Raw genomic sequence first — 17,946 nt, 5'->3', positions numbered from 1 at the left:
ATGTGAGAATCAGCAGAAGGCACCGCCTTTTACTCCCGGCATTGTTTTGCGTAACGTCGCCCAATGTGGCAAGGGGCTGCCAGAAACGCTACGCATTGTGGCAAGCAGTTGCCGATAACGATTAATTGTCAGTACCAGAGATTTATACTCTGTGTACAAAGCACATTTCTAACGATCAATTTGTTTCTGCAGATTTCTTGAAGGGAAGAAAGAAGCTTAAACAAAAATGATCGATATCATTTAAAACAGCGCAAGACATACGGCGTCACCCAATGGCGTCGTCGACACGAGAGAAACTTGCAATAGGAAATGCGAAGTTCAACTGCCACCTTATACACGAAGAATCCGCCCGTCTACGGCCCAAACAAAGCCCACAGAGATTGCACAGGGGCATGCCGACGTGGACGAGCTGATATGTGTTATTTCACACACACATGTATTAAAAAAAAAAGGAGCGCGAAACATGAAGACGCCAGGAGAAGAAATGGACGGGACAAGCACCGCCTTAATATTGAGCTTGTTGTGTCCTTTTATTCACCATGCACCGTCGTATTTTATGCTGCTTTCATATTTCAGAGGGCGCGGACGGTTCCAGGGAAGCCGTCGCGTTGCATGCATCCAACCACGCCCGTTTCTTCCCGTTGTGTCCTCGGGTGGCACGATGCTTCCGTATTTCAATAGACACATGCCCACACACGCTATACTTGGGGTATTTCTGAATGATGGATTCAGTTTATCCCGTTCCTATTCCAACTTATCCGGCTACTCCTTTTCCATCTGACTTTTTTTCTTTCTGCCTATTTTTAACACACAGTTTTTCTTTTCTCAGTAGATGATGCCGACCATACGTATTCTCTGCTTAACTTCCCCGTGTCTGCTATCTCTCTCCCTTTCAAGTGACAGTGCGAAGGCGTCGGTTTGAGTATCCCTGGTAGTAAGTTTCTGTTTTTAGTTCACTTTCATTTCCTTTTACTGTATCATTCCTACATTTCAATTAAAGCACGTAATTGACCCTATAGTATCCTTGGTTTTATTGTCAGTTGGCTTCACATGATTGTGACTAACAATAGTCGGGCAGTTCCTCTTCTTGTTCATTACATAGCGAGGGTCTAGATTCAAGCAGCATTGATTCATTCATTGTTGATTCATTCAACAGGGTTTATTGACCTGTTGCCTTCTCCAAAGCTCACGTGCTATGTGACGCCTCCCGTAGAAACGATGTTCTCGATATGCCGCCATGTCAATGAGTTGTGACGCTGGCTCTAGGTCTAGTACACATATAGGATACAAGAAAGCGGACTGAAGACGGTGCCGCTGTAGGTCAGTTGATAAGAGCATCGCAAGCGTAATGCGACAAAACGGGTTCAGATCCCAAAAAGATGGATAGGGGGGCTAGTTGGCAATGCGTTATTCGGAAAACGTGGAGTGCTATAAACACACAAGACGTCAAAAAAGGAACACACATCACACGCGCTACACAGCGGACGCGTGTGGTGTGTGTTTCTTTTTCTGCGTGCTGTGTGTCTATAGCGCTTCAAGTTTTCGTGATAGTTGAGATCCCATCTTCGGCAAGTTGTATTCTTTTTGTTCACTTTCGTTTCTCCTTACTTTATCGTTATTACACTTACGTAATTCAAAACAAGTTGTGTGCCCTATGCTTTCTTCGAATTCATTGCCTGTTGACTTCATATGATTCTGACCAACAAAGATCAGGCCCCTATTTACCCCTTATCGTTCAATAAAATTCGCGTTCACTGTGGGAAATGGTCAAATCGCCTTTTGAAAGTGGAGCGTTGCACTTGTGCTTGCAATAAGTGACCGCAATTGCAAATGTCCCCCAGCCAGTTGAAAAGACTTGTAGTTTCATGGTTTCAGTCTATCCGAAGGGTTCCTTGAAAAATGCGCGCTTTTTTTTTTTAAGAAAAAGACGGACTTGATGACCCGCGCGTACCGCAAACTATTGCGCAAGATTTATGTCAATTCTTTAAACTTGATCGCATCCACGTCTTGCGGGTAACATACCTTGCTTAAAAGTGCAAGGACCTTTCTCTTCCTAGTTCCAATGTTAGCATTGGATGCAGCGTAGGACAGAGCTCACGCAGCCAGAATAAACAAGGTTTTGTAATCTGCTGGCTGCTATTTTCTACGCATTGTCGTTATATATTTATATAAATATACAAGGCAATAGGGCCAAGTATTGTCAAGTATTGTACCTGCTTGCAGCTTCGAAGCTGTGGAACACCCGCCGCGGAAGCTTAGTGGTGGTGGTGGTGCGTTGCTGACCTTGAGGTCGGGAGTTAGAACCCGGCAGCGCCAGTTGCATTTTCATGGGGGCAACTTGCAAAAACGCTCGCGTTGGTATATTTAGGTTCACGTTAAAGAACCCTAGGTAATCAAAATTAACCAGGAGTCCCTCACAATGGCGTGCATCATGATCAGATTGCGGATCTAACTTAATTTACTTTAAGCTGTCGTACAATGGAATGCCTGGCACTGCTTTACGTGCACGAACAATCCCTAGATCTGCGTAAACAGACTACGCTGAGCCATTGAAAACTACTGCGAGAGAGAATACCTGGCGTTGGTGTCTGCACAAGCAGTCTTCACATCTGCATAAGCAAACTCGGCCGGGTCAGCGAGGAGGTTTCGCAGCAGGGCGCAAAATGCCAAGTGCTGGAACCTCTGTCGTGCTCGACAGGACAACCAGGAGAGTAAGATGGCTCTGCGTCGGCTCCTATTGACGCCCTTGTGCAGAGCGTCAGTAGAAGATTGAACAAAGGAGGACAGACTCAAAGGTGCGCGCAGTTCAATCCAATTTCCGCCTTCGCTGTACACTGGGGTTTGGAGCGCTTCCACTGTTCCGGAATGTAGTGAAGGTTCATCGCTACTGCGTTGCGAGATTGGTGGAAGCTACACCGATTGCTTTGGCGGAAATTGACGCACCTGGCCCTCGGCTTGTTTTTGCGGTGGCCACGAGGGCGTGAGACAAGCTTGGCTCCGCCACGTAACAAAGCAATTTACTTAATGTTTACCTCTACAGATTCGACGAAAAACAAGAGGCGTCCGCAGAGTCAATATTTTGGCTGCTCGTGTGTAAATTTCTTTGTTTACAAGGGTGGAAAAGGCATATTTACCGACAGAACCGGGAGGGAAACACATTTTTTGTTGTCTTCATTTCAGTGCTTGAAATTGCCATTCTTCTATTAAATATCCTCATTGTATTAGTCGTTTATACATAGATATTTACGCGGGAACTGAATGGCAGAATTGCGAAAGAAGTATCTATGCTTCACTTGTCAGACTGCCTGTCTCGTCGCTTTGCTTCAGTTGCGGAAGTTCTTTCGGTGAGATCGATTTGGTTACATGCAATGTAGTCAAGAGTTCGACGGAGCGTCGCTTGATAAGGCTGAATAATGATTATACTGTAACGTCACCGGCGGTCGTCAAAAGCATGGGCACTGTCCTACCAATTTCTCTACGAATCCGCTGTTCAAGCCAATGCACGACCCGCTTATACTTGAGTTGTCGTCCTGGCATTCGGCAGCACACGCCAGTCAAGTTAAAATTCCTGTTTGTTAGCGTGCCCGCTGCGATGTAGACGGTTGGCGATTCATGCAAGGTTGTACAATTAATTTTAGTTTCTGTGATGATAACTACCGCATTATTTCTGTTTATCTCATGGCGTGTGCTTTTGGCAATTTTTTTCGATGGCATTTAAACTCACCTACATCTCGCTTCGAGTCATCATTTGGGGCCGTTCTTTTCACTCTCTGGGGAAATTGTTATATTTCCATCTGTAGTGATTCACAATGAACACGGGCATGTAGTCAATTTCTAGAGTCATCATTTGGGGCCGTTTTTCTCGCCATCAGGGGAAGCTGTTATATTTCCATTTGTACTGATTCGCAATGAACACAGAGAACATGTAGGCAATTGCGGCACATTTTAGCTTCGTAGTGAGCCACTTGTGTCCATGTCCTTAGCTTTAAGCTTGCTGGTCAGCTTGTGTCAGCACCTGTAGAACACTACAGCATTACTTGCTTAGTTTTCCGCTTTCTTTAATGATAGGGTCGTTCTTCGATCGCACAGGCTGCACGGCCGTTAGTCACGTAATGCTGGTTTGCACGAAAAGAAACATTCTTGCAGCACATCTTTTTGTCGAAATATACGCGAGGAGCCTATATTGTCGTTCTTCAGCAAACTGACAAGTTCCACTCTTCTTAGAGGTAAAAGATAGCGGCATACTTAGTTTATGACTAAAATAGCAGAGACAATGTGTCTGTTCTTGTGATGGGGACAATCGCTCAATATAATGCGCCATAATCATCTGTATGACGAGTTGGCCTTGGTTTATAACTTGGATCTACGTAGTCGGGGCGCTTTTCAAGCCAAGTGAAACTTTTCTTCGAGAATGATGAAATTTTCGTTCAGACACATGATGCCAGAATTGTTCGGGGCGTAAGCTAAGTGAACTTCGCCTACTCGATAACTCTGCAGGGAGGCTTGTTCTCACTGGCAGTCTTGCGAAGCGAGGACAAAAAAAAAAAAGACCGTCTGCGCAAAGTAATCTTTTCAGGGCCCGCAGATTCAAAGCAGGTGCTAATTCAGCGGCACTCACGCTCAATGAAAAAGCCGAGTTCAGAAAAGCCGTTTTAGGGGAGGCGTACGACGCTAAGGCATCTCTGAGACAATCGCAAGGCATAAAGATGTTTCTATGCGCGGCGTTCCTTTGATTTTGGCAAATGAATAAGAAGCGAACATGCCCTTCAAACGGAAACGAGAGGACAAAGAAGTCTGCGCAGTGGCTAATGAATACAATTATGGTGAGTCTAGCCTACCTGTTATTCAGAGAATTAGGCATAGTGGAAAAAAAATGTGCCCAATTTAGCAATACAATGCGGCTGCTGCGTAGACAATAGCACGAGCAACAGAACCAATGCCTTATTAGCGAGTGAGGTCGTTGTGTCTTGTGTTCTTTTCTGTCATTCTTATAATGCGGTTAGCTGTCGCGAGCGACTTGACGAAATGTATGCTGCGCTTAGGTTTGTTCGTACAAAAGACGTACCGCGCTAGATTTGGGTTGCGTGCTGTGGAAGTGCTGACGTTTTTTTTTTGTTTTTCGCAGTTCTGCTTGCTGCTTCTTTGAACAACACGAAAGAAACGTTCAGTTGCCTCAAATCGGAGTAGCATTCTACTAATATAGACAAATATCATCTTCATAAACAAACCCGCAAGCATACGGAAGTTGACACTCGCCCTATTGACGAAACTTTTTCTTGAATTGACTGGGGTGGTATGATGTAAGGATTCATCGCTCGCTTCTCGTGCATATGTGTATACTTTATTTATTTCTATTTGTCCATATTTTCGTTTCCTGGTTTTGCATATAGAGTATCGAAATAAAGAAGTTTAATCGCTCACTTTATTTCTTTCAAATCATCCACCCTTCACGAATGACCGATAAATCCCGATATCCGGAGATAAGCAGGGCTCATATTCACATAAAGGTTGTTATTCTAAGACTGTTCGTAGAACCACTTGCAAGCCAATCACAGGTTATTAGTGAAGGCGGCTGACCAATGGCAACCAAGACTTACAAACATACAAGACTTTATGAATTAAACTCAGTTCAATTCACTACAATTCGCGTTTATCCTTTTAGAAAATATCATGGAAAATGATATGGGCTAAATGTTGAGCCAAAAGCTTGGTTAGGCCCTTAACTCCTAAAATTAATTAAATTACACCCGTATATACCCATCAATAAGGCCCCAAATCTACGTGGAAGATTATGCAAAGGGAAGATGTCTCTCAGAGCCGTACTATGCTCTGAGAAAGCAAGTACCTTTTTAATTATGAAAGCGTGGACATGTGTTCATTTGTTGTCATAGAGTATATAGGCTACTTCGCCTGCGGCCGCCATGCTAACTTTTAAGGCTGTTTAGGGAAGCTCCTGCGGTATGCCATAAGGTCGACCTCCCTGGGTAGTGAATAGAATTCTCATACTTCATCATCATAGGCTTGGAGTGTCAGGAGCGCAGCGGGAACCCCAGTGCGTAACCGCACGACATGTCTCGTGAAGGCGTGTAGCTGCCCGTGTACTTTTGACGAAGACTGTACTTTACCTCGGCGTTGCAGCTATTGCTGCGACTATAGTTACGCGCTTAGCAAAGCTTCGCCGAGCCCGTATACATACAGAGCTTCCATACAGGTGTGTCAAAATCAGATTTCAGGGCGGGCCAACATGCGTGAGGCCCCGCACTTGCGTTGAGTGATTGCGCCTTCTCTGCAAGCTGCACTACATGTGTTGTCACGCGGACTCGTTTCCTATCTTCCTATCTTCATGCGTTCCACGCACGTTCGATTTTGTAATCCGCAAACACTGACTGCAGCGCAAGCGACGGCGCTATGCAAACGCGCATGGTGTGGATCGCTGCGTGCTGTATGTTTAGAACAGTAATTTAATATAGCCGTCATCACTATATGGGTGAACGTTTCAAAAATTGTACAAATTTTTTTTAACCCGCGTGTTAGGCACATATATGGCGCACTCTCATTGGAGAAGGCCGAGCGGCCAAGACAGCCAACGATTCCCAGCTTAATCGTGTCGAAGGCCAGCTGCAGTCAGACATCGGCGTACTTGCACGTAGCCATGTACCTATGGGCCCTTGTCATACACCGAAACTAAAGCGCCGCCTGTAACGTTCGTAGTGTCGCTTTCCTGAGTAGTGTCGAGTTATAGTACCTGACGGAATCCCTTTTGGCCAAAAAGGTTATACTAAATAAGGACACAGAGATGACCAAGATAAAGTTCGTTAGATGTGACAGCTCTTTTACGGGCGGCTTGTTTATCTCTTGAAGATCAGACATAAAATATACCTGAAGAAGATGTTTCAATACTTAGTTTTCATATAAGACCTGTAAAATACTTCGAGAATAAGAATATTCAATGAAGTGAAAATATACTAATTTGTGGAGACTTTTGCAGCAGTTGGTTTGTTACTTGTGGGCAACGCCAGACAGAAGACTGGAAGCGAGCTTTACCCCAAACATACCATGGCTTCTTATGGAACTTGTTCAGACAGTTCTCGTCGGATGTGAAACAAAGGTATACATTACCTTTCCTCGATATGTGATATCACTGCGGGATACCTGTGTGATACCCCCGCAGTCGAAGATATTGCATTGGTCCTTCTCCCCCTAACTGTGCTTTCAAAAGAAACATCTAGCCGGAAACTTCTTACTCAATACCTAAAACCGGCAGTAAACAAACTGTTTTCTGCTGTCTTGCCCGTAGGCAACATTCGCCCTTAAAGGATTAACCATAAACGAAAATGGCAAAGAACACACTGTTATCTATACGTCTTATCCCATGTTGTAGGCATTGCGATAAGACGGGCGTAGACTGTCCGCGGTCCTGTTAAACGTGCGCGTACTGGACAGAGTAATCAGACTCGAAGTGGAAGCGATAACTTGACCAGTTTTCTTTTTTTAGCGATGACACAGGTTTCGGTACATGTTTATCACTTAACCAAGTAACACATCATATTGTTGCATTAGATGCAACACCATTGTCTTCACGTCAGAATGTCCCTGAAGCCTTCTTTTCATTCGAGGTGTTTTCGACTACACAACATAGAATAGCGTTCAGCCAATCTAGAAGGAACCAGGAAAAAAGTTGTTTGTGTTCACAGAAGTAATAAAATATAAGAAATTAACTTTTCTGGTTGCTGCATCCGTGTATCGACCCGGGAACTGACGTTTATGCTTTTTGTTTGAGTCATTGAGTACTTTTTCTTACGGCGCTTCACTGCACATCTGTGCGCTATCTCCAAGCTGACATTTCACATAGCTTGCTCAAGTATCCTGTGCGTTCCTTTTTTAACGTGGGAAAGTATTCAGGGCAGTATCGGTGGCATCACGTATGTGAGTGCCACTTGTGCTCGTGATTACTGGGCAGTGCACTCACTATCATTCAATCCACTTGTGTTCAATTCAATTTTATTTCCAACATCGACGTCACAAGGTAATAATATTGAGGGCAGTGGATAAAAAGTCTCGACACGTGCTTGAAAGCATTGTCAGCCTACAAAGGCACGTCCAACACTCCGAAAAAATAATTTAAAAGAAGAACAAAAAAAAACATTTGGCTATTTTACGGGCCAAAATTACGATCTTATTGTCAAGTATGCCATAATCTGCGACTCCTGATTATTTTGACTGCCCGCGGTTCTTTAACGCGCACATAAAGTACGCGAGCGCTCTTGCACTGCGCCTCCCCGTCGCAGTGCGGCCGCCGCGGCCTGGCTCGAACCCGCGACCTCGAGCTTACCAGTGCAAGGCATTAGACACTAAGCTACCGCGGCGGATATAACATCTCCGCCGGTAGTGTGTCCAGAATGTAAACCCAGCATGCTTTCGCATTATTGTCCACACTGGCGTGGTTTATGCACAGAGAAACACAATTTCCTTTTGCCAGAGCGAGAGGTTGCTCCGGAAACCTCACTGATCCGTGTAGCAGGCACCGTGGAGGGGCGCTGGAAGGTCGCCTTAACCAAATAGGTGGTTCGAAGTTAAGGGGCTTTATTTTTCATGGATTGAATTTCAAACCAAGTGAGCATTGCGCGGCATATCCGAAGATTTATAGGCTTATCGAAGAAAGGAAGAGAGGCTAACCAGTTTAGCTTAACTGGTTTGCTACCCTACACATGAGAGCGGGATGGTGAATGAGAGATGGAGATGGTATATATATATATATATATATATATATATATATATATATATATATATATATATATATATATATATATATATATATATATATATATATATATATATATATATAGAGAGAGAGAGAGAGAGAGAGAGAGCACATAGGACAGCGCAAAGCACAGGCTTATCTAGGTTTGCGTTAATGTGACTCTAGTGTATACTGCGTGGGCAGTGTACACCCATAACCTTGCGCGCATTGCCAGGAGACATCTTTTTTGTACAACTTCTATCGGACGCTAATAAAATAGTGACACTGCACGTCGCACAAGGTAGCGCCATTTGCCACCTGCACATCGTACAAAGTTGCGTGCAGCAAAACGTGCACGAATGCATGTTTAATTTAAAACCCATTAGAATGTGTGCATGAAAATAATGCCAGCCTCTAAGGCGTGCAACTAATCAGCATAACAGCAAGGTTCTGTGTAATTGAGCGTGCTTTGTCTGTTGGCCATGCAATCAACCCGCGCGACGCCTGTGTCATCGCTAGAGAAACAAAACCATCGACTTTGAGTTCATACTTACACTTCCTAATTATTTTGTCAACCGTGTACGAATTTACCAGGAGCACGTATACTCTGCTAATGTTTGTGTGACGCCTGCAGAATGTGAAAAGGCGCAGTTGTAGAATATGCTGAAACGCTCTGTTCGTGCTTCCTTCGCGCTAAGCGCCATGACGCCTTCGCGCTAAACGAAACGTTGCTGTTAGCAAAATTTAAATTTCCTAGGACACCTGCAGCTCCCCTTTGAGACATTCACGTGAAAGCCCGTGTTATCAATTTGTATAATGTGCCTCGGGCATATCATAAAAAAAAAAAGAAATCCGGCTCGCAACTTTTGTCGCTATCGTCGAGACGAAAGCCGCCTTTGATGCCCCCACCGCAGCAACGGCGGCTGTCAAACCTAAGGTCAGTGATTTCCGCAGCTCATCCTTAAAGTACGCGCTGACCGGACTGTGTAGAGAATAAAAACGCCGTGAATGAAACTGGCCCGCTTTGCGATTTAGTACGTTCCCATCAACGGTTATTTTCTGAAAGTGCAACGCGATCTTACTTTATATATAGAACTTCAAACATGAGCGCCGTCACGCCGGCATTCGAGAGCAATAACTATCGACCATCATTTGCGAAGGCGCGACGAGTATTAAAAGGGGTGGGGGCAGTAAGAATTTAGTCGCGATTGAAGGGCACGTTTTGAAGCGTATTTGATAGGAAGCAAGTGAATGTTTGAGAGATTTCATTGGCTCGGGCAAGTTCGTCGCTCTTTGTTGCTACACTTCTTTTCTCGGGGGAAGCAAATATCCTGCGAACGGTCGCCTGCAGCATCCGTTTTTCAAAGCGTCTCGTCGGACAACAAAGCCGCCACGCGTAAAACCCGTTTTCCTGATCAGGGCTAATCCCCAGGTATGCGATCATTGAAGTTCCTCTCAGTTTCAATAGCGCCTGCCTGCATTTGCGCTGTCTCGGTGGTAGGACGCAGGGAGGCGCAGGCGACGTTATTTATTTTAGGAACGGCATGATTGTTGTCTTGTCTGCAAGGAAAGTGGATTAAAAGAATCGCTCGAATTGCTTCAGGTTCAGTGACCTGTGAGAGGTTTATAAAAGACTAGCTTGCGGGGGGATGGTACAGAATCTGCTATCTTTACGTTCCTGCACCGCAAATTTACTTTATTTGCATCAGCCTCGAGCTTTTTTTCTTCTCCTTATATCCTCATTACATCGGGTTGCTTTCATCGCGGCTCTGCATGGCCGGTTAGAAACTTTCATTAGTGGAGAAACATGAGAGTCATTCCCGAATTCTCTCTCATAAGCTTCAATTCTAAAGTTTAAAATGATGGTACATTAGGCGAACAGTCTAAGGACGTTACCTGAACATTGTAGCTTGTTCTTTCTTTTCTGAACTTTTGTGCATTGCGTTGTATTTTAGTGAAACGTAGCCCATGAAAATTGAGTTTAATTTATCTATGGTCAGGATGTGAAACGTAAAACGAGCTCTAAAAGCTTGGCATAGAACGGGAAATATGAGGGACGAACGCGCGTTGAATCCGTTATAGCATATGGCTGATGACGCATCAGATTATTATGAATAATGCAGTTGTCGTTCAACGAATACATAGTTGCGGCCCAAATGAAAATTCTTGCCTGTGCAATCACAAGCTTCCTTTTTCCCAATTCGCTTAAATTTGCGCACATATTACGGGCATAACAGCGTACCTAACGTACAACATTTATAGTGTCCTGGTTGGAAGGGATTGTCTGTGCATATTAGAAGACGGTTCCTATCGATTCCTATGTCAGAATAAGCAAAAATGCTATTTTGTCTTTTTTTAAAGTACGCAAGAGAATGTACAGCGCATGGTAGCGAACTGCCTAACAGCAGTACAGAGAGGTTGCCTCAGATTGTCCTTTAATTCGTACGACGATTTAATCTTGTGGAGAAGTCGGCGACATATTTTAAAAATTTTATATCAGTCGATATATATATACCAATAAAACTTGACGGAGTGTTTGTTGTTAGTGTTTCTCCACACTTTGCTAGCTCAGGAATGCCTTCAAAGAACTCTTGAAAGGGGTCGCCATCCATTCATCCTGTAGGAAAACAAAAACAAAAACAAACAAACAAACAAACAAACAAACAAACAAACAAACAAACAAACAAACAAACAAACAAACAAGCCAAAACAAACAAACAAACAAACCAAAAGAAACAAACAAATCTTAACAAAGAAAAAAACTATGCAAAACAGAAAAACTGCGTTAACAGACCGTCTGATTCCAAAACAATTGTTCTCCGGCATTTTAAAACATTGAGAAACTGTCCATGTCCCTTTAAACTTATTATTCGAATTTAACATTAAACTTTATCCCGACTTCAATGTTTGACCTAATACTGTTTGCAACCATTCGTGTCGTGGTTTCGGTGCGTGGTTTGCTGTTTTCTGGCAAACGTCCCACGTTAACGCTAGTGTCAACATAAGTGGTAGCGCCGATGGCTGTGTTCCCTTTCTTCGCTCTCATTACCTGACATTCGTGGTAAGCAAATAGACGCATTCTATTTCCTGCACTATTAGCGCCGACGGACGTTTGTTTTACTTCAGTAGTAATGGCCAGATACTCACAGTTAATGGAGCAGATCATGAAAAAGAGAACGGGTTAACAGTCACGCAGGAAGAGACAACCGTTGCACTCACTGAGTGGGAAAAGGTTGAGAAAGTGAACCCGTTCATCAAGCAGCAAGGCGGTGACATTCACTGAGGCCTGCCATTAGCTCGGAAAATGTGACGTGGCTGATGTTTGGTCGGCACACCAGTGCACATACTTACACAATGCACATGCATAATGCGCTCGGATCTAAAGTAAACCTTGACTTCGCACTCCGCTACGAATCCCCGCAGCCGCAGTGGGCTAATGGCTAAGGCATGCGAGGAGCCTCGTCTCCTTTACTGACCTCTGATGGAAAGGCGCACAGCGCACCCAATGTGGAATATATGCCAAAGGCAAATTAATGTCCACTAGTGCCTTTGGTGCGTGCAGTAGAGTTACAGCAAATGTCACCGGGATATGACTGGTCGTCAGACGCACTTACGTATTCACAAAGCACAGTAGCATACACACACAAAACAATATACGCATTCTGGTGGAGGACTGCCTGACGCGGTGTTTATTTGGTGAAAAAAAAAACAGATTGCACTGCCTAGTCACTTCTCTCCGGATTGAAGCAACATCCATTAAATAAAGTACTGATACGAAGCTCATAGTCATGACATCACTCTAGTAGGCTCACATACCGTGAACTATATGCCGCAGCATTTCATAGTAAGGTTATCAGGGGCAACTCATGTGCTTGAGTTGTTGGACAAGTGTGGTAATCATGAGCAGGAGGCGTACTTTACAAAGATTTTCAGCGTGGCTTCCCCCCCCCCCCCGAAATAGCGAGTATCGCTCTTGTACTTGATGGTTTATTCATTTATGATAATCTAACTCCTTTGGAGTGCATAAAGTATTTACACAATCAATCAATCAATCAATCAATCAATCAATCAATCAATCAATCAATCAATCAATCAATCAATCAATCAATCAATCAATCAATCAATCAATCAATCAATCAATCAATCAATCAATCAATCAATCAATCAATCAAATGGTGGTTATAGTGCCCTGTAATAGCTACGGAGCCTTCGTATAATAATAATAATAATAATAATAATAATAATAATAATAATAATAATAATAATAATAATAATAATAATAATAATAATAATAATAATAATAATAATAATTTGGTTGAGGTGCGTGCGGTTCCTTCTTGTTTTGAGAAGAGCGTTTTAGGTTCAAGGTTTTCGCACGTAACTTTATTATGCCTTCTTACGTAATTTATATCTGTTTTATTACTGAAGTGTCAGTGCGTAGCAAGATAGGAGAACTTAAGGTATACGCTTGTCCCGAAATCTCGTTTTTCGTGGACGACGGTCAGGAGGCTGTTTATCGTCGCCGGAGGCGGATGCCGCTGCCATATCCCACCGCGACGCCGCGTTGTCGTCGCGAGCTGCAGTTGTTCTCCGGCTCGTAGACAGCCGTTGTTTACACCGCAGTACAAGCGCGTTGCAGCCAATCTTTGCCGACGCCTCCGAGATTTTTGTAATACCCGTCTTGTCTGCGTCGTAACAAGGAGGCTGAAGAAGACGGAGAGGCTCCTGGGTGGCCTGCGCATTCGCAGGCCTGGCGTAAGCGCGAATGCTTGTGAGCCGTTCCGTAAACAGGCGCTGGCGGGAGACGTGTGTGTGCGTGTGTGTCTGTGTACATACATACACGGCCGCATGAATGGGTAAGGCCGGCCCTCTGGGTTCCGGCAGTGTAAGCGAGCTGCTCGAGGCGCTGCTTGTGCGAAGATGCATCAGCAGCGCGCCGCTCTCGCGGGACGATCGGGTCGGCGGCGCGGCGCGTCTTCACACATCGACAGTGACACATCGGTGACGACGCGGCCGCGTTATGCGGCACAATCAATACGCATTGGTTTCTCGCTTTTTCTTTTCTTCCTTCCGCCTTTTCCGGCCTCTTTGCCAGTCCCGTTATCGCCGGCGACGGAGCCTAGCTTGTAGTATACTCCGCACGCGACGAACCCGTTATGGCGAAGCGCTGCTGTTTTGTTTCAAAGTAGGGTAACGGAACGGGCGGGTCCCTTTTGTCGTTTCATAGCCCGTTCTCCTGTTCCCGCTTTATAAGCGCCGCGGGCGTCGGTATTGTAACGGCCGCCAGACGCAGTGTGGCTGAAAGAGCTCACTTCGAAGAAGCCCTTTTCGAACGGGTCATGGTGTAGCATGGCTTGACGCGGTGTGCTTAGCCTCTTCTAACGACACAAAAGGCTCAAGTAGCTCGCCGGTGCGAGGCATAAGTCTGCCGGTCTTTGTGCGAGAAATCGTTGGCCCAGTTTCGGTGGTCTGCGCTGCACAGGAGAGGCGTTTACTGAAGCAGCATGCGGTAAAAAAAAAGGGGCCGCTGGAGTCGCATCGCGTGCCTCGGTCGAACGACACTGCGCGGCGTCAACAATTTCCGTGAGGTTGTGCTGGTGTGGTGAGCGTTAAACACTTTCTTCGGAAAGTAAATGTGTGCTTTAGGGAATCGAAAACAGCCACCTGTAGCACCACGTTTGTGTGAATGAGCAGACGCTTCTTTTCTGGACATGGCGACCGCGTCAGTCACAATCGTACAGTTGTGCAGTTTCCGAATCGGGCTTGAGGAGGTGTAATGCGAAAACAGAGAATTTTGAACGTTTCTTGTGAACGCTTACGGCATAGCATTTTCGGTTGATTTCACTTTAAAGCGTGATATAGCCTGTACACACGCCCACACAAACACACACACGCACACACACAAACACACACACACACGCACACACACACACACGCACGCACGCACGCACGCGCACACACACAAACGCGCGCACACACTCACACACACACACACACACACACACACACACACACACACACACACACATACACACACACACGCGCGCGCGCGCGCGCGCACACACACGCCCCCCCCCCACACACGCACACACGCACGCACGCACACACGCACGTGCACGCGTGCTTCAGCGCATACAAGGCACAGTTATATACAAGGTGTTTACTTAGCTGCACCAAATTTTTAAAAATTGCCTGTGGCGAATAGCACAATTCTAACCCTTGATCTATATTACTAAATGCGGTGGCCATTGCGTAACATAATTACTCTAATTAATATTGTTAATCATTTACATTGCGGCACATAGTATTTCTATCTGCGAATTGTAGCTAGTGAGTATGCGAGGCCTATCAACTTGGAAGGAATTCTGGGGATGGCACTGGTTTCGAGATATGCGCATCAAACTTGCGGTAAAAATTGGCGCTGTTGTTCCACTTCCTCTTTTAAGGAAACGCTGTTTTATGTATTGAAGCTCAAAAGTAACTCGAACCCCGATGTATTTGGTCGGAAACATTGAAAATTGATATCTTGAAACTCGTGGAATCCTGAGAATTTGTTTCAAGTGATGTGTCTTGCGAACTCACCGGCTAAAGTTCGTGGAATGAACTATGTCCCGTGAAGTAACTATCAAAAAGTTAACTAACGTAATTATGGTAATTATTCAATGAATCATTTTGATTTCTCGTAGAAGTTGTTTCCGCCTCATCGAGTAATCTAGATTAAGGGTTAGAAATGTGCTAACTGCCACAGGCATATTTAAAAAAAAAACATTTCGCGCAGATAAAGAAACACCCTGTATAGGTTGTCCCAGCTAACGCTAGCCACGTTGTTGAAAAATTAATAGTAATCATAATAATAATCAAACTATTTACACCTGTTCATCACATTTACTCGCCGCGGTCCCTTAGTGGCTTTGATGTTGTGCTGCTAAGCACGAGGTCGCGGGATCAAATCCCGGCCACACATCGATGCGGGTGAAATGAAAAAAAAAAAGAACACGTGTACTCAGATTTAGGTACACGTTAAAGAACCCCAGTTGATCAAAATTAATCCGGAGTCTCCCACAACGACGTGCCTCATAATCAGATCGTCGTTTTACCACGTAAAACCCCGTGACTTCATTTTTTCATGACATTTCCTGTAGAGCTTTCCAGCCATAGCCATGATGGGCTTTGACGTTGTTTCCTATACTGTTGTGAGCGTGCGGGAGTATCTGCTTCAAAGCACTGTAGAAAGCTAACGTAAAGCAGATGCCTTTTGCCAACAATTTTGCAAATGAAGGAGTCAGGTGCGCTCATGTGCGACATGTTGCCAGGGTCTTGGAATATACTCTTGCCGGCACGTATCTTTCTGAAGTCATTGACCTGCTCCCGCCTCGCTAACAGGGCCCTATTGTGCCTTTTCTGCCTCCTTGGAACTTCTCTGCTCTATCCCGATGACCCTTCCAGAAAGAAAAAAAAAGGTGGTAAAGAATCCCCGTGCCAGTATTAGCACTTTATCTTCGATAGGAGAGTGGTATCATTTTTGCGGACCACTCGCGTTGAACAGTCCAAGTACCACGCTTTATCGCGCCTCGATATATATAGACACTAACACGTAAACGCGCCCGCAATATGTAACAACCAAGAGTGTTAAATGGCTGAGTTTTAAACATGTGATTGCACGTGTTACGTCGATCTGCCACGCTACCTGCCAAGTTACCTGGCACATTGACGCGCACGCTATATGTTTACGCGGTCGAAATGTCGGCGCGTTCTCTTGCGAAAGGCATGCGCCGTAACAGGCTGAAAGATGTCTGGCGCAGTTACCCCGCCAAATAGTGCTTCCAGAAGTCACACTGCCGAAAGGGTTACATGTCGTCGTGCTCGGTTATATGTGGATGCAGTCGTCCGCAAGCATGTTGCACGGCTATACACGCGCGAACGAGCTGTAAGGTTATCGGCTGAATCGTATGTGCGCCGTATCTTTAAGGGGGATATCAGCTTCGTCCTTCTGCTCGCAGCTCCGCGCAATACATGGGAGACAACGTTCGTTTATGGCCCCCACATCATAGCGCCTTTCGTAACGTGCGAGAGGTATTCTGAAAGGCACCGCTCTCCAAAGAACCGCCTTGTAAACACCGTGACGCGTATTGTGGGCCGACCGAAATGCCACCCAAATATAGGTCTATATATAGGGATCTTGCGTCGGGAAGATGGCGCTGCGATTGCTTCATTTATCGCACTAGTGTCGCAAACACCAGACACTGCTGGGGCCGCGTTGAAAATGAAGTATTTCAAAAGCAAGGAGACGAGCCAATGCTTCATCCCTCGTGTCAGTGCTACAACCCATTGAAAATCCACGCTACAAGCCGAACATAGCCGAACTTGAAGGCCAAGCTTGGGGTTGTTTGCTTTGCCGTGTTCAAGCGCTACCATGCCTGATCATCACAGCACGGCCAGCATAGTGAAACATTTGCCGATGTCGAGCACTCTTACCTATAGTGATAAGCGATTAAAAGTATAATCCCATACGTGAGTCGCGTCTCTCCAGTTTTGCTTCATCCGCTCACTCGCCTGTGTGTTGCGTCGCTGCTGTCAATCGGGGAAAGCTTCAGCGCGGCGTGCCCATACATGTACTCTGACTCGAAGCTGTCAGACGCGCAGATCGGATGCCTGTGGTAAGGCTTGGCTTGTGAGATAAATCCAGAGCTTCTTGCGCGTTGCATGGAGCTGTCTCTGCGCCAACACCTTTCGCCCGCATCCGCGTGTATTCAGGTGACAGACCGCAAGGACAACGCCAGTTCACGTGTGTGAGAGATTCTGGACATGATTTTGCACATTCTTTACAACAGTTCTAGATGTACGACGCTTACCGCTAGAGCCTCAACGTCATCTTTTCTCAGTTTGACAATATTTTGGCCAATTTTGGGAGCAGAAAAGATGGTGGCTTGAAACGACGCTGAGAATGCGCGATGAGCAATAAGTACACTCGTGACATTCTCACATGCGTCTGGCAGCGACCCAAGATATGTAGCGTCGTTTGCAGGCTACTCGAATATTGTGAACTGGTTGTGCGTTAGACGGGTAGACGTCGAGCGCAGATGTAATTTCTACTCCCACTTTTCCACCTTTACTCCCTGCTCATTCGTCCCTGTTCAGACAGACACTCGCGCATCTCCATTTTCAGGCTTATAAGTCTGCAACTAGAGATGAGATTGGCAATCACT

General features: G+C 45.3%; 1 protein-coding gene across 2 annotated transcripts in view; it reads right to left on the bottom strand.

Moving 5' to 3' along the window:
* Positions 1 to 17,946, bottom strand: part of LOC139059723 (uncharacterized) — a 169,436-nt gene that overhangs the window by 16,173 nt on the left and 135,317 nt on the right. The gene's annotated exons all lie outside the window — the stretch shown is intronic.

This window comes from Dermacentor albipictus, chromosome 4 (genome assembly GCF_038994185.2).
Source record: "Dermacentor albipictus isolate Rhodes 1998 colony chromosome 4, USDA_Dalb.pri_finalv2, whole genome shotgun sequence".
Lineage (NCBI taxonomy): Eukaryota > Metazoa > Arthropoda > Arachnida > Ixodida > Ixodidae > Dermacentor > Dermacentor albipictus.
This window is presented reverse-complemented; position numbering and strand designations above follow the sequence as displayed.